The 27613-nt window shown below is 38.4% G+C and overlaps 1 protein-coding gene across 4 annotated transcripts in view; it reads left to right on the forward strand.

Moving 5' to 3' along the window:
- tiam2a (TIAM Rac1 associated GEF 2a) overlaps positions 1-27613 on the forward strand; it is a 136257-nt gene that overhangs the window by 14829 nt on the left and 93815 nt on the right. For 2 of the 4 annotated variants that reach the window (XM_048190567.1, XM_048190575.1), the window contains exon 1: positions 3053-5513. The exons of 1 other annotated variant lie outside the window; for it this stretch is intronic. The gene's annotated coding sequence lies outside the window, so the exon portion shown is untranslated. Of the gene's footprint in view, positions 1-3052; positions 5514-27613 lie in introns of those variants that run through there. One more of the 4 variants, XM_048190573.1, reaches the window with a different exon arrangement.

Below are 27613 nucleotides of genomic sequence, written 5' to 3' on the forward strand. Positions count from 1 at the left end.
TCTAGTCTTACACCTTTCTGTCCTACACTCACACTCACAGCCAGAGAGCTTTATCTAGAGGACAGCAGCGAAAATGAGGAATCCTTCTTCATCACAAATAACAGTTAGGTCACATGAACATTTGCCGCACCGACTCTGATAATGCTATTGTTTGGAAGGAGCAGATCCTGTTTCTCTGCCATTCTGAACACAGTATCTCCAGACTCTGTTTACTCTTCAGCACATGAGAAATTGCTTTTCCTTGAGAAAGCAGTGGGAGTCGCACTTTCGAGGGTTGGAACAAAAAAATATCCTGAAATTAATATGCAAAGAACAGACATATTGTTTGATGTACTGTATTGACAACTTTAAGATTGCACTCACATTTTAATAGAATTAACAACTAAAAGCCATATTTGGATTAATAATAATAAAAATGACTGCTGACGATTTTATTTCAAAAGGGTCATATTCCATTTATCGTCAACCTAACCTTAAAGTGATGACCCTCAAGTCATTCTAGGTGTATATGGCTTTCTTCTTTCACACAAACATAATCAGATATATTTAAAAATATCCTGGCTTCCAAGCTTTATAATGGTAGTGAATGAAGCTCCTGATTTTGAAGTCCAAAAAAGTGCATCCATCCATCCATAACAAAAGTAATCCATACGGCTCCAGTGGGTTTCCAAAGGCCTTCTGAAACAAAACGATGGGTTTTTGTAAGAAAAATATCCATATTTAAAGCTCCCCTTTTCTTATATCGAAATCCACCAACATTTCTCCTTAAAAATTCTTGTTTTAGACTTCTAATTTGTGACCGGTGTTTTGTTTTGCTCTATCCTGTGCTTCCGCGTTCATCATTGCCTCAGGTCAGAGATTACTCTTTTGGCGCAAGACGATTTGCGTAGGCTGTCTGCAGGAAGGTAGTCAATGTAGTTAATAAAGATTTAAATACGGATATTTTGCTTACAAAAACCCATTGGAAATCAGGAGCGCCATTCACTACCATTACAAAACTGGGAAGAGCAAGGATATTTTTTTAATATAACTATGACTTGAGGGTGAGTAAATCATGGAATAATTTTCATTTTTGGGCGAACTATCCCTTTAAAAACTGTTTTGAAACGAAATCATTGTACATACTGTTAATTTTGTTTCTCTATGAATAGTTCATCTAAAGAAGAAATGAAACATTAATATAGCTGTGGATGTCTAACTCTTTTACTACTTAACCTTACGACATAACCTATAGGCACAAATTTCATTTGAATGGTTAATAAGTGCCTTGTTACAACTAGGACGTCCAGGTTAACTGGGTTACTGACCTGTTGACCCAGGGTTGAGCAGATGAAGCCACACCAGAACCGGGATGCTCTGACAGCTGCAGGGATGATGACCCACGGCAGAGCCTTAAAGGTCCACTGAAGTGCCTTGGAACGCGCAGCATTATTCATTGTGTTGATGTCATTTTCACTGAAACTGGAAAACATGGCGAGACATATCGAACGGCTCCTCCCCTTTTTTAAAATAGCCAATAGTGTTTCGTTTATATCACAGCTCGGCCAGAGCTGTTGAACTTGGTAAAGCCTCAGTTCTAATCTCTATCCATTTCTTCTCCTAATATCTGCCATTATTGCTTTAAAATATAGCATTCTGTGCAGAATTCAAATGGGTCCAATACTTTTTGTGGTCTGTGCCGACTCGCGCATATGATCCGCTCTGTGCTATCGTGTCTCTGGACCAAAGCAGATAGTGCATGCTGTAGTGGTTCGCGTGACACTAACGTGAAACCAGACTTCATTCGCCTCAATGGAAAGCATATTTACACTGTCTTAATCCTTCCCTATACCCTATATAGTGCACTATGTGCCAGTCACTATGTAGAAAATAATAAATGTGTGAACAAGTGAACGACTTAAGCCGCAGTTTTAGCATCTGTTTATAATTTAGGTGGCGGGACACTTCAGATCCTAGAGAGCATTTGATTGGACAGAAAATCTGATGAGAAGCTGAAGTGCAGGGTGATGTTATCAAAACTGTTGATCCATATTGGCAGAAGTGAGAGACTGTTAGTTTTGAATGCTTATATCTTCTAAATACGAATTTTGTCATTGTTTTGGAGCACACTAGCTTATAGATAAGAGTAAGGCTAACATATTTACAATAAAAGCCAAAAAACTTCGATTTTGATTTCATGGCGACTTTAAGAATTGCTGACCAGGGCGGAGTCAGTGAAGCTGGAGACCAATGCAGAGCTAAAGGTCTGAAGAGCCAGGGTGACCGCACTGGGCCGAAGGGCCAAGGTGGAGCCGGAGGATCCAAGGTGGGGGTGGGGGCTTAGGAAAAAAGATGCAGAGCTGATGGGAGAGAAGACAACAGTGGAGCCGAAGGAGTGGATGGAATAGGTGGAGCTGCAGACCCGGAAGTCCACAGCAGAGCCAGAGGGAGGATGAACCAAGGCAGAGATGGTAAGATGAGGGACCCTAGTGCAGCCGGAGGGATGACAGGACATGGTGGAGCCAATGAGTTGATGGGGTGAGGTGAAATCCAGGGCAGAGTCGAAGTATCCACACTCTGAGGTGGTTGTGGGTGACCCAGAGACCGTGGTCACAATGGTGGAGCTGGAGGGCTGACAAGAGCCGTCATATCTGGACACTGGAGCCAGTGGAGGAGCCAGAGCCAGAGCCAAGGCGAAGCCAACGGATCAGGAAGGCATTCTAGGGTGGGTACTAGTGTGGGGATTGGTTCTGTAGTCTACAAGTCTATAAAGCTGTGTTTCCACTAAAATAACCTGAAACAATTTGTCCCAGGACCTTTTCCCCCCATATCTGTGAAGATTAGGCAAATTAGTCCAATGAAGTAGAACTTTCCAGTTCCCACTGGATTTCATCCTTCATATATAAGCTTAATGAAGCCCAAACCTTGTTGTTGGTCCATCGGTTGTATTTTTTTAACTCCATTGTTGATTCGAATAGCAAACAACTCTTACTGCATGCACCACAGCAGAATTTTAAAAATGGTGGTTGACATAAAATGCTGCATGAACTTAACCAATCAGCATGTTCAGCGCCCAAGTCCCACCCCCAAAAGTTCCTGAACTTTGAAAATGAAAAGAATTTTTACCCAGAACTTCATTTAGACCCTATTCCCTGTGATTGAATCACCACCCCAAAGTCCCTAGTTCCTGGGGAAAGTTCCTGCAGAAATGCGGCTTAAGCAATTCCTACCCTACCAGTTTCGGGACGGGCATGGCAGCAGGCTCTGGCTCTGGGATGGACTATTCTACAGGCTCTAGATCTGGCTTAGAGTTTATGGTGGGCTTCAGCTTGGAGTCCGTGGCGGGTTCTCACTCAGACTCAGGGTCCGTGGTGGCTGGTATTACCTCTGGGGTTGGGGCGCTCTCTGGAGGAACTGGACCTGGAATGAGGGGAATGGTCATGAAGGTGGTGGAGTATAGGAGGAACCAGCCAGCCAGCCACATTGCATACTCAATGTACTGGAGAATCGGCCAACTGGAGTTCACTATATGGACTGCAGGAGGTGGTTATCGAGCCCACTCCAACAGCATGTACTTATCCAGAGGAACTGATGACACAGATCTATGAAGTCCCCCACAAAATCGGTGACCCCCTTGATACAGGGACATGAGTTGGTTCTCTGGGTGGAGGAAGGCAGCTGCTTGGCCCATATTGTGGTCTTTTATTCTTCTGTCATGTTTGACACAAGGATGAGCAGAGGCGAGGATTTTTGCAGCAGTTTCAGAAACAAGATAATTCAGCGGATGACAAAGAACACAGAAGTACTAAATGCAGAACATCCAAACACATATGATAACCAAAAATGAGTGCACAACTGAGAAGGGTATAAATATACAGGGTTATAATGGTGGGATGTCCCTATAAGCTTTACATACTGCTAGTTTTGTCTGGTATTTTTTTCGGGTATTACATGCACTCACAAAGTTTGCATACTCTGCAGTGTGCACAATAGCCTATAATATACACTGCAAGTGATGCTATTCTAATCATAGCCACAGACCCAAGTGTTTATAGTCTGTTAGCAATTAGTGCAATGCTCAAAACAAGTGAACCGGTACTGCTCATAAAATCCTCATTAAAGACACAGAACATCCCAACTAAGAATAAAGGATATTAATACTATTCTCTCACATTTGGGCACATGTTTGTTTTATTAATAGAATGTAGCTTTGATTAGGTCTAAAATGAAGATGCAATTTAAACATGCTAATTAAATTTAAGCAGTATTATGAATGTTTTTACATAATTTATGACCTCTACGTTGTGGCTGTTCAGATCTTGTTTGGATTAGAAAGTGGTTTGAGGTTTGCTAAGAGACAGCACTGAGGAGCCAGAGAAAACCTGAGCTCTGTTCATCATGTCAGTTCACGTGTGTACGATTTTGTACAGAAATCTTCAGATTCTCTTTCACACACACTCTCGTATACAGAGCCCACAGCATTCAACACGAGTCGAACACCGTATGACTAAAAAACCTTATAAACATGCCATGATATCTCGCTTTCTATGGTTCTTTAAGGGTATCGAAATAACTATATATTTGTGTGTAGACCTCAGACATAGACCTTTTGTTTTAGCATGAGTTCTGATCTAATAAATGTGCACATGCATGTGATGAGCATCTGACCCAGAATAAATGGTGCTATCTGGAGAAATTGTGGATGAAAAATGGAAAACAAGGATTTCATGACTGTTAATTGGATGCAAGCTTTGACTACATCCTGTCCTGGAACTCCCAGACGGCTTGATAAGAGGTGGTTTATTATACCTATGTGACTGTCCTCACTTCTTCTGTTTATTGCAGAAACAAAATGGCAACTTTATTGTGTTTTACATATATATATTGGCAAAGATTACACTCAGATGGCTCAATGCATAAATCTTCAATCTGTAAATTAATCATACATTGCACTCATAAACCACTCTGTGGTGATAAACTGAAGCTGTTACCATGTGAGTGAATCAACAGTGAGATATATGGGAGCAAACATCATTTAGGTTTCATGTGCAATAACCAAACAAGGATTTTGATATACACCACTGGGTAACCTCTGAACTTTCTCTCAGAAAAATCCTATTAAACTGCACAGCCACAAACCTACAGTTTTAAACAAATAATATAAGAGTCAGTAGCTACCTGTCACCTAACAGCTATTTAAAAGACCTTAATAATGTAACCCAGCAACCAAACACGCGTTACTCTTATAAACACACTGAACTCCACGCCTCCTGAAACGTGATTGGATCTTTTCTGTACGGAATCTAATTAGGTTTGCGACCGCTTCAATCTGATTGGTAGGCTGTGCTGTCTTTTAAGTTTATGGGCGTGGCAATCTGTCCACGCAGTGTAGCGAGAGTTGAGGAGCTGCTGGAGTTTGCGTGCTCAATCTGGAGAGAGGAGAACTGGATTAAAACTTTGAATTGTTGCTCTTAAAAATAGCTCATAGAAGCGGCTATGTCCCAAACCCGTTCTGTCGCCGGGTTTTATATATGGTAAGTAAAAGTTATCTGTGTTTTTGTTTGTAGTATTTAATCAAATCTAATTTCTAGTGGTTATTGTGTTTCATGTGGCTTTATCTCGAGCGGGTATGAGAAACTACAGCTAGATTTTCCCCTTTCTTTCCTTTCATGAAAATGCAACTTGAAATAATAAAAGATATATGTTTTGTATTATTTAAATGTTTATATGACGTTCTAAATGTTATATATTCATCTTTATTTATAAAATTTGAACAGAAGTGAACACCGAAACAAATCTTTTACAAGTGCTCAGTAAATTGTTTTTGTCAGCTTGCAACTAACGGAATAAAACACTTTTTATATAAATAAATATGCTTTTTTGCATATATAAGGTAATTTGTTATATTAATAACATAAACTGTATGACAATCATCAATATTATCTAAAAAGCAAAAACTAAAAGATGACTTAAAATAAGATTTAGCATTTGCTGAGCAAAATGTTACTTTTCACAGAATTGTTATTGTTTTTTTATTATTATTTCAGAGGTGATTAAATGTTTATATATTATGTTGTCTAATATTTTCTGATAGGTATAGTTGAAATGGTTAAAGCCATTATTTGTGTCCACTGCTCTCTCTGTGGAAGAAAATACTGTATTTCTGCTTAAGAAAATAATGACATGAAGAAAAGTTATGTGCAAATAAAGTGATAAATGAGAAAGGGTGGTAATTAATGTAATATTCAAACTGCAATTTGTATTTTGCTTTCCAACAAAGAAAATAATCTGTATAAGTGAAATAACGGGATGGCAGATGTGTGTTGATCATGTTCTCTTTAGGTTACATATCTAGGTTGTAACACCTTATTAACTAGTCAGTCTTGTTTTACCAAGTGAGAAATGTGACTTTTTTATTGCATGAAAGGTGGACAGTCAGTCTTACATGCTAGCATCATTGAACCTTTGGTGGAAGGGTGTGGTGAATGTAAAATAATAGTTTATTACCTCAATATAGAGTGAGGGGTTACTGTGGTCTAATATGCGATTCCTTACTGAACTGAATTGAAGAAATATATCATTTTTTCTTGTGTTGTTACAGTTCTCATGTGATATTTGGACCATGCAATACCTATTTAAGTTGTGGAGTTTATAGAAGTCTTACATATCTTGGGCTGCCGTTTTAAAACAGTAGTTCAATTCACTGTCCTAAGGAACATTACGAATCTATTTTTACAACTCGCCCTCAAAGTTCCTGGCCCTAATTCTGTGAAGCAAACCGCTCTTTGGAAAACCATATATCATGTCCACCCTTTACACATTTTCCCCATATAAGGTGGTGTGTGCTGTAAAATGTCTATTGTACAGAGGGTGTGTGTATGTGTAGATTCTGTGGGACAGTCATTATGAATTTCTTTTCAAGTGCTTTTAATGTTTACTAACTGTGAGTCACTTTATGTAAGATGTTATTCCTCAAGCCTGTTAAATTGAGAAGGCTTTCGTTATTCTGTGAAACTTGAGTCTTTTATGTTTTGACCATTAGCGGGTAATCTTGGTCAATTTGATGATGTGTTTCTGTCTTCTGGAGATTATATTTGGTTCAGAAGTATTTGCACAAGGGCAGCCTCTGTGCACGTGGCCAATGTGTTTAGAGCTGGCTATAAAAAGCAGGTGAGGTAAGACGGGTGTTGAATGCGTCCCGGAGGCAGCGAGCCACTGTCTAGAGTCCAGTCAACGGTTTCCTTCTGACCATCTTTCCAGGCTGTCCAAGGAGAGACTGCCAAATCACAGTCATGTTTGTCTAACTTTTTTTCTTTCTTTTTTTGTGCTTCAGAGACTGTCCACTGATACATCTCGATGAAAATTATGGCTTGTTGAGTTACAAATCCCTATATGAGTTCACCAGAGACTAAACTAGCTGAACATATGGCCTGTTCATGTTCAGGTCGACATAGTGAATGGCGACTAAATGAAAGCTTTAGGAATATTAATACAGCTATTCAACTGAATAATTTTCTTTCATGTTACATCTTTTTATAAATCATGTCAGCATAATTTATAAAAACAACTTCTGTTGGTGCAGTGTAAATTGGCCTTTAATTGAGTTGTTAGAGAGTACTAATGTCACTGGACACCAATTGGTATTGTGGGGTGCAGAAGTAGCTGTGTTAAAGGGATAGTTCACTAAAAAATTAAATTTGGTCATTTTCTCACCCTCATGTCATTCCAAACCTGCATAGCCATCTTTCTTCTGGAGAACAGAAAAGATATTTTGAGGAATGTTAGTAACCAAACAGGATTGGTGCCCAAAGACTTCCATTGTATGAACAAACAAACTCTAAAATATTTCTTGTAATATCTTTTTTGTGTTCCACAGAAGAAACAAAGTAATACAGGTTGGAAACAACATAGTGGTTAGTAAACAACGACTACATTTTTGGATGAACTATCCCTTTAATGTTAAAAATATAAGGCGAGGAACTCTAATGGAAGTAGGCTGGTCACGGTACCAAAATTTCTGTAGTCGGTACCAATACAAGTAAAATGTTGTGGTTCTCTGTACCAATTTTGGTACCAGAGCAAAAACTGTTGAATTAGGTACTTAAAGCTGCAGTCCGTGTTTTTTCCTCTTTGTCGCCATCTCTTGTTTGAAACCCGCAATTGCAGTCATATGCGGAACAGTTATCTGTACGTGCGTTGTGCCTCGGCACAGCTCGTCAGCGTGGATGAATCTAATGTTTGCTGTCAGTCACCGCACCGGTGTGGATACTGAACTTCAGAATCACAGATTCTACGTCTTGAAAGTATGACCAATATAAGAATTTTCACTGGAAAATATCATCTGAACAAGTAAGTAACATGTCCGCCACTTTTGTTCTGACCAACTGAGGAAAAAAGCATTAGGCCTACAATAAATCGCGCTGCCAATGATGATTAAATCTAACGATCGCCTAGCTCGGATCATGCCAAACCGTGCAAATTATTATTACTGTTATATTGTTCTCAAATCGTTAATGTTAACAACATCAGCATTACTATGACTATGTGTATATTAATGTTACCTGTAGATTTCAATTTCTGTAGCCAGTCCACAGTCCAAAGTCTTTTGCTTTTTGACTACGGGTGAATCTCCAGTTGTTACTGATGATTGTCATTTGGATCTTTCTGGATTACAATCCGCCATCAAAATGATCAGCTGCTGTGAGAACAGGCTATAAATGATCCGCTACCAGCTGCATCCTCACGTGATAAAACTGATTAGCTTTGACTCCTTATTTCTGTTTACGGATGTGACGTAATGACGCACCGACGAACTGCTGCATGCTCAAATTTCCCGTGGAAATCCACCATGTCGCTCTTATTATAAAACATTATTACAAGTTTACCGTTGTGAATCGAGCTAAGATAATGAGATAGTTTTGAACACTGGCTGGTTATGTACTTGCTCAAAAATTGATTTTGGATAATTTTTAACCAAAAAAAGTTACGGACTGCAGCTTTAAAAAAATGTTGTCCCTTTTTGTCTTGTCCGTTGGTTATCACTTTCAATCATCAGAGTTTCCAATTCAGTCGCGCATTTAAATATGGTTATCAATCCAGAAATGCTCAACAGATATAATTGGCTACAATGCTCTACTCTTGTAAAAACACGCTGTAAATAGAAACCTTTGACGCTCAGAGAGCACTCAAATAAACATGATCGAGAGCGTTTGAAAGCAGCGTCTATCAGCAGTTACTGAATATACCCTTTACTTTTTACTAATGGTACAGCAGAAAATATGGTACCGTCAACCTGTTTTTTTTTTTTTTTTTAAGTACCGGTACGTTTGACAACCGTAGAACTAGCAATCATCTTTAGAGCTTTTCACACTGCACTTAACCCTGGATTATTGTCTTTCCTAACCCTGGGTAGAGGAACGTTTCACACTTGTAATTTAGAGACTGGGTTAGCACTGCTTTATTTACCCAGGGTTATGAAACAACAAAATACGTTTCACACTGCACATAATTTACCCAAAAAAGCAGTGCTAACCTTGCTCCAGAGCAGGGTTTCATAACCCCAGGTAAAAAGTGGTGCTAACCCCACTTCTAAATTACAAGCGTGAAACGTTCCTTCACCCTGGGTTAAAAGCGCTGTTTAGAACAATGATAACCCAGGGTTATGCGCAGTTTGAAAATCCCTATTGTGAATAAGGATAACTCAGGATTCTGTTTTCCCAGGGTTTCAGGGTTTAGAGAGACCCAGGGTTAACTATTTCAGTGTGAACAGCACTTTTGTGTATTGGGATGCATTTTTTTCTAAATGAAAGCTTTCTTAAATGAATTTGTTTTCTTGGTTGCTATTTTAAAATGTTTTAGCCATATTTATGTGTGTTTGTGTGTGTGTGTGTGTGTGTGTGTGTGTGTGTGTGTGTGTGTGTGTGTGTGTGTGTGTGTGTGTGTGTGTGTGTGTGAGGGAAGGAGGCAGGGAAAGAGAAAGTGATTGATCTGTTCGATGTGCATCCAGCTGACATTTGGTTCTGCAGCCGTTCTTTCAACACTAATCATAAGAGTAAACACAGCTGGGACAGGAAGCTCTGAAATAAAGTGCTGCATTTCTAGGACAGCCTCTATTGTTCTCAGTGATGGATGTGTGGAGTAAAGCCACAAGGCAGAGGTTCATCCCTTTAAATTCTTTTTCTTGTCTTTTGTCTAAATCAAGCTATATTGAATGATTATATTGCCTTGACTGACTGCAGGCTTAAGAAACCCTTCAAAAACAGCTCACTTGAATGGAGTAAAAGTTCTGATAGCTTTGTCAGGACTGAAAGTCTTCATAGGGGAGTCTGTATGCATGAAGACTTTCTACTTTAACCAATTCACCAGGTGTTTTTAGGCGTTTCATTTATAATGGGCAAATTAGACCTTGTTTCCTGCTGGTATTAAGATGTGTTTTTAGTGATCTGATCTCAAGTGTTCAGTCAAAGCGCATTACTGTTTCCATCTGGCATTAACGCGTTTCAGATGCATCTCCTATGACTGTTTGTGTTCAGATTTCACTGCAGAACTCCCCTCTTATTTCGTTACATTCTACTTCAATTCAGCGGGAGCTTCGAGTGCAGTGTACGAATAATACCATTGAATGAATTAACCCATGTTAACCTTGCTGTACCAAGAAACTCACAGCAAAGTGGAGAACAGACAATCTGATGCGATGCAGACGCGACTCTCGGCAGTTGGCTTTAATGGCCGCAGCAACTCAACTTCTGTTAAGTTTGAAAATAACAGAGGCAGTCAGTGGATCAAGCTCTTGTGTCTACAGAAGAACTATCATGACATATAGTTAAATAAAATGATTAAATAGTAAGTAGTACAATAGTTTTTACTATGGTACTTAAATTGGTGGAGAGAACAATGAAATTTTACTGGTATTAGTTAGGCATGAGCCAGTATGAGATTTTGACGGTATGATAACCTTAAGCAAAAATATCACGGTTTCACAATATTGTGTTTACAGCTCTAAAATGTGTTATTTTTAAATGTCTGGGATAAAAACAGCTTTTCCCCATTGAACACACACATATTGAACACAATATTTTATTTTGAAGCAACATAAAATATTTTGGAACAGTTGTAAATGTATGTTAGGTTAGATAATTAAATAGAATTAATATTTGAATTCTGAAATAAGAAAAAATAAATTGCAAACAACAGCACAAATAAATACAATAGAATAAAGAGATAAATGAAATAAACATGGCTTTAAAGGGATAGTTCACCCAAAAATGAAAATTTGATGTTTATCTGCTTACCTCCAGGGCATCCAAGATATAGGTGACTTTGTTTCTTCAGTAGAACACAAATGATGATTTTTAACTCCAACCGTTGCAGTCTGACAGTTGTATAATATAAGAATATAATCGTCTATAAGAGTAAAAAAAAACACGCACAGACAAATCCAAATTAAACCCTGCGGCTCGTGAAGACACACTGATGTCCTAAGACACAAAACGAACGGTTTGTGTGAGAAACCGAGCAGTATTTATATAATTTTTTACCTCTAATACACCACTATGTCCAACTGCCTTGAGCATCTGGTGTGTGAGGTCTAAAAAAGGCGCTCTGATGACGGGAGTGCGTTCGGGAAGCGTTCACGCTTATACTTCAATGAGAGCGAGACATCACTTCCGTTGTCAGAGCGCGATCAGACCTCACACACCGGATCGCACAAACCGATCGTTTCCTGTCTTAGGACATCAATGTGTCGTCACGAGCCGCAGGGTTTCATTTGGATTTGTCTGTGCATGTTTATTTGACTCTTATATATTGTGTTACAGTTTCAATGCATTATTTGACTAACAGACGGCAACGGTTGGAGTTAAAAATCATCATTTGTGTTCTACTGAAGAAACAAAGTCACCTACATCTTGGATGCGCTGGGGTTAAGCAGATAAACATCAAATTTTCATTTTTGGGTGAACTATCCCTTTAAGTTTTTCAAGTGGGTCTAACAATAGTATTCAGGTAAAAATAATACAGAAATTAAAGTAATCAAAAGTAAAAACACTGGATCATTTTCATTGTAAAAATGAAATGCAGATTAATTCTTACAATTAAAGTTATAAGTTATTCAGTCAAGAGTCAGTCATTTTAAGAGTTTATGCACGGATCCAATATACTGTTACACAACATGCATTTCTCTTTCTATTTACGTTCCAAAACTGCATTTTGACATCATTTTGCATGTATTTGACCGTTTAAGCACAATAAGCCACGAAATGGAAGTCAATTTAGTTCTTGCGAGCTGTTTGAGAGGTGGCTTTATGTGCGCGCCACTAATATAGATCAGTGGTGCATGCACTTTTGGTGTGAGTGTGAAACCTGCAGGAATGACTAAAATTATACGCAATATAAGCACTATTCAACCGAGTGAGTGAGAGGAGGCGGGTGTGTGTCAATTCGCCGTCAGAGAGAAGAGAAAGTGAGAACGTGCAGCTGCTATCTGTGTATCGATACTGCAGAAAAGAAGCATTGGAACCATTTCAGATATTTCAGTATCGATAATGATTGAAATATCGATATTTTTGCTAACACTAACTTAGGGCTGGGCGATATATCGCATGCGATTGTCACGCGCGTTTCGTCAGTAAAGCCGGTTCCCTGATTCATTATCGAAGGCGATTAATCTGCTATAATGAACGCGATATTGCGTAGCTTGTCAGTGATCTACGGTTCTGTCTATTAAATGGCGCTCCATTTGAAAGCAGGTGATGGCAATTTCGTGGTAATCAGGGAACCGGCTTTACTGACGAAATGCGCGTGACAATCGCATGCGATATATCGCCCAGCCCTACACTAACTTGACGTATTGCCTTCTCTAGCAGCCACTCTTCTTAAACATGTCTTACAAATTGAATGTCCTTCCTCCTTCAAGCCGTGTCCATCTGAATGTTTTCGGTACCCGAATTTAAATTCCTGTACAGCAGACTTTGTCTTTTTAGAGGAGGGGGAAAGTTCCGGGGGTTCACCTCCTTCGGCCATCCTACACACAGGTGACAGACTGCTCACACCAACCACCTCTCTATGAGGCACACAACAACTTTCCGTCTTTGACGAGACCGCTCATACTACAGGAACGGTATAATGGAAAATATTTGTGGTTTTGAAATTCAAACCGCGGTATACCTTGAAACCTTGGTATCGTGACAACACAAGTGAGGATTTAATCTAACTGTGATTGTGAAATCCTGTTTGTGGCTATTCCCGGGAGGCCGACATTCACTTGTCATTTGAGAAGCTTTTTCCTAATCCATGTCAGCTCAGCCTCTATGGCCTTAAGACATGCCAGGAGAACAAAGCCTGAGATGCACAGGATATAGAGAGAGATGGCAAACCATGGAGTGTTCAGCAGAGTTCACCCCTCCTCCAGCTGCTTAAGTAGTGGTGATTGTAATTCCTCTCGTCCGGGACTGGGTTTGAGTGTGTGATTTGCCTTAAGGGATTAGATTCTGAGGGTCATCACTATCCCACCATGCCTCAGACTCAACAAGCCTTTTGTTGCACTCTCCAGATGGGCCATCTTGGACAAAAAATGTGTGGGGGTTGTGGTGTTTCACTGCATATACTGCCACCATTTGTTTCACCCTCATAAGTATTACTTAATAGATTTAATAGAGCTTGCTAGCAAAGGATTGGAACTAATAGATCTGCCTTCTTCAAGGATTGGTACTCAGTTCATTCCGGTCCACCACCACGTGCTTTAATTAGAACAGGTTGTGCCAAACACACCCTGTATAGTAAAGAATAATCCACCTGTTATCTGACTGGAAGCAGTCTAAGATGGCATCCAGTTAGCCTTCTTCTCAAACTCTGTTCTTCATATTCTGGGGTAACCTCCAAATGGCTTCTGACAGGAAAATGAGTAATTTTCAGAATGAAAGATTTATTTCTCCTGTAACCCTGTGGTCTAATGGCACATGGAGACTCGTGCCTCTCTGGAAACTTTGGGCTCAGCTGTTATTTTTATTTTTTGGTTTAAAACTGATTCACTGGTTCCTAATGATGTTGTTAATTATAGCCATGAATGGGTTTGTCCCATTTGATCTTGTTTTCTACTGTGCTCTGTTTATTCTTTGCTAAAAGCAAGTTGTTTGATCATATAATTTATTTTGTGATTCTGTTATTCTGTTATTCTTGTCTTAGTGGCCGAGGGCAGGTGTGGTCTTTGATTCTGACTGATGATGCAGCATTTGTGTTTCATTGGCATTTTTTATTATTCCCAATTAAGGGTTTCATTAATAAGCTGTTTCCATCCCCCTTAGCTCTGGAGCAGTGTCTTTTTTGGCTGTTCACCACAGGATTCTCTACTTCACACGTATGTGTTTTCACACCTGGCTCGTTTGGAGCATTTGTTTCAGAACCTGCCATGTTTTCTCACTTAGTTTGGTTTGTTTAGGCATATATGGCAATGATGCCTCGATCGAATTCAAAAAAATATGTGCACATCCAGAAACTTTAGGCACATGCTCGATCAGATAAAGCGCATCACTAAAAATAAACAAGAATCGGCACACTGCCACTGCTGCTCCCGAAGATCAATTTATTCAAATAAACAATGTTTTGACCCAAAGGTCTTCACTTGGCAAACAACAAGTGCACTGAAAGGTACAAATTATTTCAACATGATCCATCACATCTGACCTTATTATTCAACTAGTTACCCAATCATCCAATAAACTAAAAAAACCCGACAAAATATACAAAAAATAGCAATTAACAAAAAAGTGGTATTACCTGGTATTAAGATTTGGTCGATCGGATCACAAGTGGATGACGAGGTGTAAACAGAGTGTAAAAGGTTTTGAGCTTGTCCACTTTCGACCAGAGGTGGTTAAATACGCATTCGACCAGATTGCGTTTATGGTGTAGACGCTCACATGGTCGAACGTGTTTGAACAGCCACAAAAGACCTACTCTCCACTGACTTAATGCGTAAACATTATATGAAGCACACTAGCCAGATGGGATTTAAACTTTGGGGCTGATGCCATAAATTTGGTTTGAAGACGAAAAACCGTACTAAGCACAAAGTTCTCTAAACATTTCTGTTTTCTAACATGTACTTACTGTTTTCAATGCAGTCTTGCGGCTGTCAGAGCAGAAACAAAAGCTGATGCTCTCTGTATGTTTTCCTGTAGTCCCCGGTTGTGTTCATATGCAAATTGCGCACGGTTATTTCGCCTATTAGATGAAAACTTCTGAAGAAACCCATACATTTACCTACCCATAGACCCTCCCCTCAAAGAAATTAGGACAGAAGTGGTCGAAAGTGGACAAAAGAGACGGATTACTGTAAAACACCAGGTGCAAACGGGTATGTGTCTCCCTCATCCACTTGTGATCCGATCAACCAGAACGTGTAAAAAGGGTCTATGATTGGCCCAAAGCAGTCACGTCAGTGCGTTCGGACCTCGTACCTGCTCATACCAGTAATTCTTTGTTCACACACAGCATCATACTGGTAATTTACTGGTAATTTCACACCTCTCATACTGTTAAATTGCCAGAAACTATTAGCCGGTATTTTTGATTAGATCCTGTTCACACATAATGATCTCTTAACGGTAATTTACCAGTAAAGACTGTATGTGTGAAAGGGGTTAGCGTCTGTTTCTGTGGGTAAGCACATTTGTTTTGACAGTTAAAACCAAAGAGTGCTGCTTCATCTTACAATGTTGTCCAGTTGCTCTTTTTCCCTTGATTGTCGTTCTAACTGCAAAAAAAACATTGTAACAATTCAAGTTTGACTTTTCCGGTCAAGGGAGCTTTAAGCGTGAACAAATGGTACACGGAGCAAATTCTTTCTCGTCTTCTCTGTGAAAGAACAGCTTGACCTGCCCTAACCTCTCAGCGCTCAGGCATCTGTTTGTGTGCTCAGTTCCTGTGCAGCACAGCATCACTGCTGCTTCGTCTCAGATGTCCTGTCCTGCAGGAGGAAGATAAATGGCTGTGAGAGATTACGGCACTCCGTCGCTGTTTTCTCAAACCTAGGGAGCTGCCTACCGACAGTAGACATCATAGGTGTATCTATAAAAGTTTTAAATTAAAAATTTATCTGTTTCACCTAGTATTTGTGTTTATTTTGTATGCTAGTGTAGGGGAGAGTGGGGTAAGATGAGCCAGTGGGTAAGTTAACCCACCCCCGTACACTTTTATTGACATGTTGACCACATATTTTGAAACCACCCATCATTTCTGCCAGACTGTGAAAAGGAGAAGCACATGGGAGGAGTGGAAGGCACCCATTTACTTTAAAAACTGGGTTTTTTTTTTTTTTTTGGTTCATTAAAGTAAATGCAAATGCTGTGGGGTAAATTGAGCCAGCATTTTAACTTACCCCACCATAAGTCACTGAAGTTAAATCTCTGAAGTATCTGACTGGTATAATTTCAATGTAATATTACACAAGTGGCTTAGTTTGTTTTTTTCCTCGAGTTTATTTTATAGGGACAGTGTACAAGTACACCAGATCCTTCTCTGATACGAATCAAAAGATGCTTAATCATGTATATCTTTCCACCTGTAGTCTCTAATGGCCTAACATGGTCGACAATGCAGAAAAACTACCATGCCAAGAACCCTTTTGACCTAAAATGTTTATTAGTTTCATTGACATTTATTAATTCATTCATTCATTCTAATTTAGTTTTTCTTTAACTCAACAAACTTTCTCTATAGATTCTTTAATGTTCAACATATTGTTTCAGAAATGCAAACAATTAAAGATATTGAAATTTCAACGTCATTTGGTTGGTTTTATGTTGTTAAAGTTAGCTTTAAGAAAAGAAATATGATTATTTGTAAAAATAAATTTGATTATTAAATTAGTTTTAAAAGAGGTAAATAATCTTTACAATTTCACATGGGTTTGATTCAGATTCAGTTAGATGGTCAGTTTACATCCATATGGTGCAACTTACCCACTGAATCGGATCAAATTACCCCTAACCTGGGGTAAATTGAGCCGCAGGAACACTTTTTTTAAATAAGAAGTCATATTTTTTGAACCCTTCGTCATAGATGCATTCTGATGATTTAAAATAATAGGAAACATCCTGAAAATAAGGGTGTTCGATTCCAGGTTTTTTGGAGTCGACTCCGACTTCCGACTCCCGACTCCCACTGTTAGTGTCGATGGAATCGACTCCTCGACTCCATTTACTGTACATCAAAACAGACATAAATAAGCCGAGATGGCAGTCCTTACACAATTTATTTTCCCCTGACACGAAGCCTTAAAATCTCCTCATTAAAACAACACACGTTTAGGGAGACTGTCCAAATTAGTCCAATTTAGAGATGACTTGATGAGTAACTTATCAATGTTGCTAATTGCCGATACCTAATTTTACCGAGTGAAAAGTCACGAAAAACATCTATGGTCGAATATTATGTCAGAATGAAATAAACGAGAAAGCAGGGATTCTTTAATGAATTCATCTCATTATAATGGTCGGGGATGGCGCTAAACACACATGATCACTGTCTTAAAAGTGCTTGGACACGAGAGTTAGATACTAAAATTAATACAATACATAAAAATGCATACATGTACACTTATTAATGTGTGAGTTTAATTATTTTTATGTATGGTTTAATGCACATGGTTAACTATGGAAAATCAAATCTATTGCAATAATATAAGCTACCATCAATACTAAAGCTGACACGGAGGTATGTATAATTACAAACTAAAGTCACTACGACTGTTATCTATTTCTAAAGTAAGCTACATAAATGTATGTGACAAAGTTTCTGCGACAGCTCTCTGACGCGATTCGTCAGTGTCCGAATTTCTTACTTCATTTCGTTCACTCCTTGCTTAGTGCACTTAACCATAGACATTATGCACTTAACTGCCATGCATTATGTAGGCTATGGATTCGAGAATCAGTAAACAAGTGAGCGATTCTGGACACAGCAACAGAGTCGACACCGAGAGTCGATTCCTGTGCTGGAGTTGACCCCGACTCTGGGGCTGTTCAGAGTCGAGGAATCGACTCTTTTGGAGTCGACTCCCCATCACTACCTGAAAATACTTTAGATCCATTCACTGTACTTCTGCCTCATTTTCCCTTATCTTGAGGACCACATAAGTAAAAAATGGCTCATCTTACCCCACTCTCCCCTATGTAGTATTTCACTGTTAGCGTAGTAACGTGCTAGCGCCATGTGGAGAGATATTTGTGTCACACTGTCTGCGAATGACACCTTAAGAGATTCATTCGAAGGCAGCAATGTTTTGAAACTGGGGCATGTGTCTTTATATCGCTAAAATGAGTTTTTATGTGGTGTCGAATGTCTAATTTGTAGCTGCACGATTGTGAACTTGATTAAAACACCCATGCGATCTTGTTCCGAAAACAAAAAAAAGAGATTCTCAATTTATTCAGAATCGTGCAACTCTATGTAGTACTATGTAGTCTTTACAAATATCAGTTGTATTGTTCTGTGTATGTTCCCAATTTGTCATATTCACAACAATCTCTCTCTGTGTTTCTCTGTTATTTCCACGGCCCCCAGTCTGTCTGGTGTGAAACCTGTCCCGGCTCTTGCAGTCTGGCTCTGATCCGCAGTCATTTATAGCTCACTGACTCAGAGCAGTCTGGACGTGTTCGCATTCAAAATTGATCTCATTTTACTGCACGGTTTTTTAGGCTGATACTCTGGGGATCAATACATCACATTCCCCTTGTAACACACAGTATACTATCAAGTTGAACATCAAGTTTCAAGTATTCTGTTAAAATCACCACTCATCTGTACAACCTGCCAACAGTTAGATCTATATAGCAGTGCCTCTTTAAACTTTTCTAAGTATGAATAAGTATTTTGCTCATAATTATTCAGTATTTGCTGGAATTTTATAGTTTTTTTTTTATTTATATTATTTATATATTATATATTTACGGAAGAGGATTAGGGCCAAGCAATAATAAAAAAAAAAAACATCTCGAGATTAAAGTTGTTAAATTTCGAGAAAAAACTCGTTAAATTTCGAGAAAAAAGTCGAGATAAAATGTTGAGAATAAACTCGTTAAATTACGAGAAAAAAACTCATTAAATTACGAGAAAAGTCGAGATAAAATGTTGACAATAAAATGTTGAGAATAAAGTCATTAAATTACGAGAAAAAAGCCGTTAAATTACGAGAAAATATTAGTTAAATTATGAGAAAAATGTCATTAAATTTCGAGAAAAAAGTCGAGATAAAATGTTGAGAATAAAGTCATTAAATTATGAGAAAAAAGTAGTTAAATTACGAGAAGAAATTCGTTAAATTACGAATTTGTTCTCCTAATTTAACAACTTTTTTCTCGTAATTTAACGAGTTTTTTCTCTCGTAATTTAATGAGTTTATTCTCAACATTTTATCTCGACTTTTTTCTCGAAATTTAACGAGTTTTTTCTCTCGTAATTTAATGAGTTTATTCTCAACATTTTATCTCGACTTTTTTCTCGAAATGTAACTTTAATCTCGAGATGATTTTTTTTTATTATTGCTTGGCCCTAATCCTCTTCCGTATATTTTTTTCTCTCTCTCTCTCTCTCTCTCTCTCTCTCTCTCTATATATATATATATATATATATATATATATATATATATATATATATATATATATATATATATATATATATAGAAAAATATTATATATACTATTTATATATAATATATATTATATTTATACATACTTTATATATAATATATATATATATATATATATTTTTTTTTTTTTTTTTTTGGTACTACTGCCCTAGTCCAATACTAGCTTTTGTGTAAATTAATTGTCTTCTCAACTGAAACAAATCATGCTTATTTTGGTGATGTTACCCCTCTCAGACTTTGCTGTGCATGTTTTTTTTTGTGTGTGTGTGTGTGTGTGTGTGTGTGTGTGTGTGTGTGTGTGTGTGTGTGCGTGCGTGCATGTTTGTTTGGATAAGGGAAACCTTGCTCCTCTGGAGAGGTGTTGGCAGTCTTCTGTCTTCTGTTATCTTACACTGCAACCCGTAATTGATGAAGCAAATTCAAGAAAAAAAAATCCTGTAATTCTTTATCTCCATTAACAAGATGTTGAACATAAACAAAGATAAGACACTATAAACATCTGAAGGCAGTTTAGGACTTTAGGACCTGGGTTTGACTAAACTACATTTGTTTATAGGAACATTCATCCTTTGAGGAAAATCTTTTGCAGTCCAAGATTAATATCTGATCTGGCTCTGAGAGGCTCATTCAAAATGTATAATGACAGTTGATTTTATTTTTATTAGCCTTGCCTCTAGTGAAATGTTATTGCTGTTGTACAGAACAGAATTACAGATTCAGCCTGTGAGGAGATGTGTTAAAGATACATGAAATACTGAGATGAAAGAAGAAAAATCTAAAGGCTCTTTACAGATAGATCCAGCTGTCTTTAGAGACGAGGCATGCGGTTGTCTTGCACTGTTAGTATAACACCTAACCTTTTGGGCTCTGGGTTATGAGGTCACATTACTGGCTGTCCTTGGTGTGTTTGTGAGTGTGTGTTAGTTTTTGTAAATGTGAACCCAGTAATTTGCATCAAAATCACTTCCAGTTTCCAGTTTATTAATAGTCATTGTCCCCACTGTAAGTCCGAATTCTGTATAGGAAACACTGAGGCAAACACTGACATGTCATTTAAGGCAGCTGTAAGCGATTTCTATTTGAAACACAACTGTAAGTGTTTCCATGCAACACTCCTTTCCTCCATTGTTTGGTAAAACAGGTAGTTCCACTCCAAACCAGTGATTGAGTTAACATGTCGGAATGCTCAAACTAACTTTTTTAAAGGTTTGAACATTTGAAAAAGTCACACTGATTACTCTTCTACCAACAAATAGCTTACAGTTGTCTGTGCACATTAAGCTGGATTAAGTATTGTAAAGTAGGGTGAATTCAGGGTAATTGGGACACTTTTTGTCATTGAGATGACTGGGAAAAAGTGTCCCAACCAACTTGAATTCACCCCTATAATTCACTTTTTATGAATACGCGAGGGTCAGCGTATAGTGCACGTGACGCAAATTTTGTCATCAGAAGAGTACGCACACTGCCAGATTTACACTTGCGTTTAATTTTTTTTGCAGTAATTAGTTTGTCCACAAGGTGGCAACCGTGTCCTGAGGGTGTCGATTCACAAGGTAATCAAAGAAAAACTGGATACACAGAACAAACTGGAACACGTGCAAGTTACAGCGACGATGAAGGCCTACATAGACGAGAGATTGTGTGAAGAGGTTAGAAAGTACCCTCATTTGTACAACTCTAGCATGAATGAATACAAATATATTTACATGGGTTGTAACTTGTGGAGAGATATTGCTCAAAACGGTGCATGCGTCAAACACCTGTGTATGTGTACGAATCAAATGAAGTATACTTTGCAAGGCTGTGTGTTTGACTGTGTGTGTACGCGTAAAAAATGGAGTACACCCAGGGCTTTACACCCAAACAAATTACACGCAGAATCTCATGTGTAAAAAGGATAATTTGACAACACAGGAAGTATTTTGATCTTGGTAAAAAGCCTGATCTTTCAGACTCTAGGGTGCCTGTGCTCTCAAAGAAAGACAATGAATCACTCAGTTGGAATGCTGGAAAATTCAGACCAGTATCAGACCCTGGTTTTGTTCATTGAGAATGAACAAAATCACTCAATGCCAGAACAATTACAGGAATTTTTCCAAATATTTTCCAGAATCTCTGAATGAAAAGGGCTACACATTCAATCAAGAAATGACAGCTGGTTTCTACACGCTATAAGCCACCGCACTACCCGAAAGCCATCTGTACTAGTCCTTCAGACGGTATCAACTAAGAATGAAAAGTGATCTGTGAGAACTTCAAGGAGTCCTGCTTTGTGTCTGACCTCTCCTGGTGGGTCAGTTGTAAACCAGTCTCCCCTTGACAATATTTCTGATTGCTGACTAAAGGCAGCATCCAACTTGACAGACCATGACTGTTTGCTTATGTACAGTATGTTATCAGGGCTTGACACTTTCTTTTTCCCAAGGAGAACATGTGCTCATAAGTTTAGGAGCGCATTAAAAAAACTTTAGGAGAGCAATGCAAATTTTTCACATAATGTGTTTTAGCTTAATAAGTGGGATATAAGGAGAATACAAAAATTACACAAGGTTTTCTGCTTCAAACTGTTATAATTATATAATTATTTATAGTCCTAATTTAAACTGTGTATATATATATTAGGCATGTAACTGTATCACATTTTCATATCACCATAAGTGCTGAAGCACTATTATGGTATATGGTATTATCACATATTGAATTAGGTTACAAAAAAAGTGTTGTCCTCCTAACAGGTTTATAACTTTTTTCTTACAGCAAAAAGAACTCTAAACATTTAAATACAATAAAACAATACTGTAACACAGTTCGTAAGTATGGGAAGAAGGAGGCGGGAACTGGCGAACGTTCAACAAAACTTTAATTCAAAATAAACAAATACAAAACTAAAGTAATGCCGGCAGAACCTCGCGGACGTCTGCCGGCCACACAAACATAACAAAATATAAAATTATATCCAGGCCTGGTCCTCTCTTGTCCTTCACTGTTGTCGCTCCTCCTTTTATGTTCCCGGAGCTCCTCCATGAGAGACTCAAGGCCGATGCGCCTCCCAGGTGGAGCTCGTTAACTCTCGCGCGACCGGCCTCGCGCCCTGCTCGCCATAAATACACAAAAAGTGTGTAAAGCATACAAACTTTATACTTTATATTGTGATGGCGAACGTTTGGGTTTCCTGCTGAAGGATGTAGGAGTATTGTAAGCTTATTTCTCATTTCAAACAAATAGAGCTGGGCAACAAACTCAAGCTCCTCTTCTCTTATATCGAAATCCTCCAAAATTTCTCCTTAAAACTTTTCGTTTTAGGCTTCTAATTCGTGACCGGTGTTTTGTTTTGCTCTATCCTCTGCGCTCCCGTGTTCATTAATGCATCATGCGTAGGGTCAGGGGTTACTCTTCTGCTGCAAATTGATGTGTACAGCCATCTGCTGAAAGCTAGTTATTATAGTTAATAAAGTTTTAAATGTGGATATTTTTCTTACCAAATCCCATCGCTTCGTTTCAGAAGGCCTTTATTAATATCATATGGATTACTTTTATGATGGATGGATGCATTATAAAGCTTGAAAGAGCCAGGATATTTATAATATAGCTCCAATTGTGTTCATCTGAAAGAAGATAGTCATATACACCTAGGATGACTTGAGGGTCAGTAAATCATGGGGTAATTTTCATTTTTGGGTGAACTATCCTTTTAAGATTGGCATAGGGGTGACAGAATAACTGTTTGTCTCTGATTTCTTGTCACGTAAAGCTCAAATATGAAATAAACGGCGAATTAAGTACTTTTTTAAAAGTAAGGAGGACCTCTGCTCTCCAGTTATAATGGTTGCTACACCACTGAATTTACCCATTATGAAGTAGCCTTGTCCTAGCTCAGCGACTCCCTCTGATTCCCCGCCGGCTGTGTAAATGAAGCTTAGGACTGAAAATTGAGTGAAAAATCATCTGAGACACTGGCGAAATCTGTCTCCCAGCACCCAGACCACATCAGACTCACCATTGATTTCAATGAACTCTAGCACCTTGACGTGACAGATTGCTCTGCAAAGGACACCGAGCGAGTCGGGTCAACCTTATTCAATTTAGTGCTTTAGATAATACGATTTCGTTTCCCTCCATGTGTAGCGAACATGTCAGTGGAGATAGATTGTAGCAGGTGTGGGCTGTGGACAGGGTTAATGTATGGGCACCATTTTTTTTTTTTTTTTTTTTTTACACCCCTTTAATATCAAAAGATGGTTCACTTCATAAGTATATCTATGCGTGTTCTTGTCTCTTCCTCTTCATTTGTCAGCATCTGGTCTTCCAGAGCTGTTTTATCACTGAACTGTCACAGATTCTGCTTCTGGTTCAAGTGATACGAGTGCACACATCTGTAACAGATTTGCCTTTGTGGCAGTCGTAGTTTCTCATACGTTAGTCTCTGGAGGTCAGAATGTCTGGCAGCTTGATTAATTAGAAATGTAGAATGTTAGCTTTTTAAATCCTTTACTCCAGTTTATTCATATTTCTTTGTCTCAATTACAAACCGTCACTTTCACGTGCATTGATGTTTACAACTGTTGTCAGTTGCCTTTTTTTTTCGTCAGTGGCTTACTGGAACTACATGATCGCTCTTGGGATCACTGCTGACATTTAGATTATCTGTAAAAGATTTTTAAAGAGCAAATTCCAGCAAGAGAGTCTAGTCGAGAGGGTCATTTGTGTGTTTGACCGCTCTCATGAACTACACAGATTGACAAGAACACAAGTTGATTGAAGCAAAGAATTTAGTGACTGTAATGAATACACTTGATGGATTTAAATATTGTCTAATGTCATACTTTTTAGGGGATAGGTCAAGTGGAAAGTAGAAGTGCAAGTGGATGGATCAAAATGAACACGACGGTAATCCATATGACCCCATTTGATGAATCAATAGCCCCTTTCACATAGCAATCCCGGTAAATTACTGTAAAACCAGAACCACTTTTCTGGTACAAACCCGATTCCAAAAAAGTTGGGACACTGTACAAGTTGTGAATAAAAACAGAATGCAATGATGTGAAAGTTTCAAATTTCAATATTTTATTCAGAATACAACATAGATGACACATCAAATGTTTAAACTGAGAAAATGTATCATTTTAAGGGAAAAATAAGTTGATTTTAAATTTCATGGCATCAACACATCTCAAAAAAGTTGGGACAAGGCCATGTTTATCACTGTGTGGCATCCCCTCTTCTTTTTATAACAGTCTCAAACGTCTGGGGACTGAGGAGACAAGTTGCTCAAGTTTAGGAATAGGAATGTTGTCCCATTCTTGTCTAATACAGGCTTCTAGTTGCTCAACTGTCTTAGGTCTTCTTTGTCGCATCTTCCTCTTTATGATGCGGCCATTTCTATGGGTGAAAGATCTGGACTGCAGGCTGGCCATTTCAGTACCCGGATCCTTCTTCTACGCAGCCATGATGTTGTAATTGATGCATTATGTGGTCTGGCATTGTCATGTTGGAAAATGCAAGGTCTTCCCTGAAAGAGACGACGTCTGGATGGGAGCATATGTTGTTCTAGAACTTGGATATACCTTTCAGCATTGATGGTGCCTTTCCAGATGTGTAAGCTGCCCATGCCACACGCACTCATGCAACCCCATACCATCAGAGATGCAGGCTTCTGAACTGAGCGCTGATAACAACTTGGGTTGTCCTTGTCCTCTTTAGTCCGGATGACATGGCGTCCCAGTTTTCCAAAAAGAACTTCAAATTTTGATTCGTCTGACCACAGAACAGTTTTCCACTTTGCCACAGTCCATTTTAAATGAGCCTTGGCCCAAAGAAAACACCTGCGCTTCTGGATCATGTTTAGATATGGCTTCTTTTTTGACCTATAGAGTTTTAGCCGGCAACGCCGAATGGCACGGAGGATTGTGTTCACCGACAATTTCCATTACAGTAGCATTCCTGTATGTGATGCAGTGCCGTCTAAGGGCCCGAAGATCACGGGCATCCAGTATGGTTTTCTGGCCTTGACCCTTACGCACAGAGATTGTTCCAGATTCTCTGAATCTTTGGATGATATTATGCACTGTAGATGATGATAACTTCAAACTCAATGCCCATCTTGACTTCTGAGAGACACTGCCACTCTGAGAGGCTCTTTTTATACCCAATCATGTTGCCAATTGACCTAATAAGTTGCAAATTGGTCCTCCAGCTGTTCCTTATATGTACATTTAACTTTTCTGGCCTCTTATTGCTACCTGTCCCAACTATTTTGGAATGTGTAGCTCTCATGAAATCCAAAATGAGCCAATATTTGGCATGACATTTCAAAATATCTCACTTTCAACATTTGATATGTTTTATTCACAATAGAATATAGATAACATAAGTTTATGAGATTTGTAAATTATTGCATTCCTTTTTTATTCACAATTTGTACAGTGTCCCAACTTTTTTGGAATCGGGTTTGTAAATACACAAATGTGCTGTTCACACAATCAACGGCGTACGGTACCATTCACACACCAGTACCAAAATACCAGTAAACTCTGTGATGTTAATCATCGGAAATGACCTTAAAATGCTGAGGAGAAGCGCTTTAGTTTTATTTAGTTCAATTTGACTACATTTATTTTAACTTCAGAGTGACAGAAGTCAGATGTCCGTTTAGGGCATGTTTACATAGAAAAACAGTTAAAAGCACCAGAGAAAGTACCGTATACAACTGCGACAGAGCTTTATGGTTGGTCCAAAGCAGATTTCTTACGTCAGCACGTTCAACTTTACTTTTAACATTAGAGTAGACGAAGCCATTTGTAAATTTAATGTGTCTGGCTTATGGTGTCATCTGCTTCCAGTTATTTTTAGCTGTACAAAACAGCTTTATATAGCTAATGGATTGTATTGTTGTAATTATAAACACGCTGGTTTGTAAGCACAAATATTGGAATGGTCAAAGCCGGTCCGTGACCATTCGAGACCAAGTTGATTGCGTCTGCAACTGTTAGACACATGTATGAATATCTATATCTAATAAAATAGACATCAGCAGATTATTTAATTAAACTGGTGCAATACAAGAAGATGCAGGCATGAGCAAACACAACATTAAAAAGTTGCCAAAGTAAAAACATTTAAAACTACCATGATAAAGACCTGTAATATTGAGTTAAAGAGTTAGTTCACCTAAAAATGACATTTCTGTCATTATTTACTCACCCTCATGTCATTCCACACCCTTTGTTCATCTTCAGAACACAAATGAAGATATTTTTCATGAAATCCAAGAGGTTTTTTAATCCCCCATAAAAAGCTATGAAATTACCACATTCAAGATCCAGAAGAGTAGTAAAAACATCGTTAAAATAGTCCATGTGACTACAGTGGTTCAACCTTAATTTTTTGAAGCGACGAGAAAATATTTTTTGTGCGCAAAAACAAAAGCAATGACTTTTTTGAACAATTTCTTCTATTACCTGTCTTTGTCCTACAATGTTTACATTGTTTAGACAGTGCAGTGCTTCCAGGTTCTACGTCAGAATGCCGGCTTAGACTAAATTGTTGAATAAAGTCATTATTTTTGTTTTGATTTTGCACGGAAAAAGTATTCTCGTTCGCTTCGTAACATTAAGGTTGAACCACTGTAGTCACATGAACTGTTTTGACAATGTCTTTGGTGCCTTTCTGGACCTTAAATGTGGTAATTATGCTGCTTTTCTAATTAATTATCTTAACTTGTGTTCTGAAGATGAACAAAGGTCTTACAGGTGTGGAACAACATGAGGGTGAGTAATAAATGACAGAATTTACATTTTTGGGTGAACTAACTCTTTAATATATATAACACAAACCAACACATTCCCACCTGTGGAAGGTTATCCCATTTCTTCGGGAATATAAATCTCAGCGGTTTCACAACCAGAGTCAACGCAGTGTTGTGCCATCATTGATTCTTACTCTGAGTGACGACACACTGACCGTTCCAAGATGGCGTGCGCTGAC

The sequence above is a fragment of the Megalobrama amblycephala genome, linkage group LG5, assembly GCF_018812025.1.
Source record: "Megalobrama amblycephala isolate DHTTF-2021 linkage group LG5, ASM1881202v1, whole genome shotgun sequence".
Taxonomy (NCBI): domain Eukaryota; kingdom Metazoa; phylum Chordata; class Actinopteri; order Cypriniformes; family Xenocyprididae; genus Megalobrama; species Megalobrama amblycephala.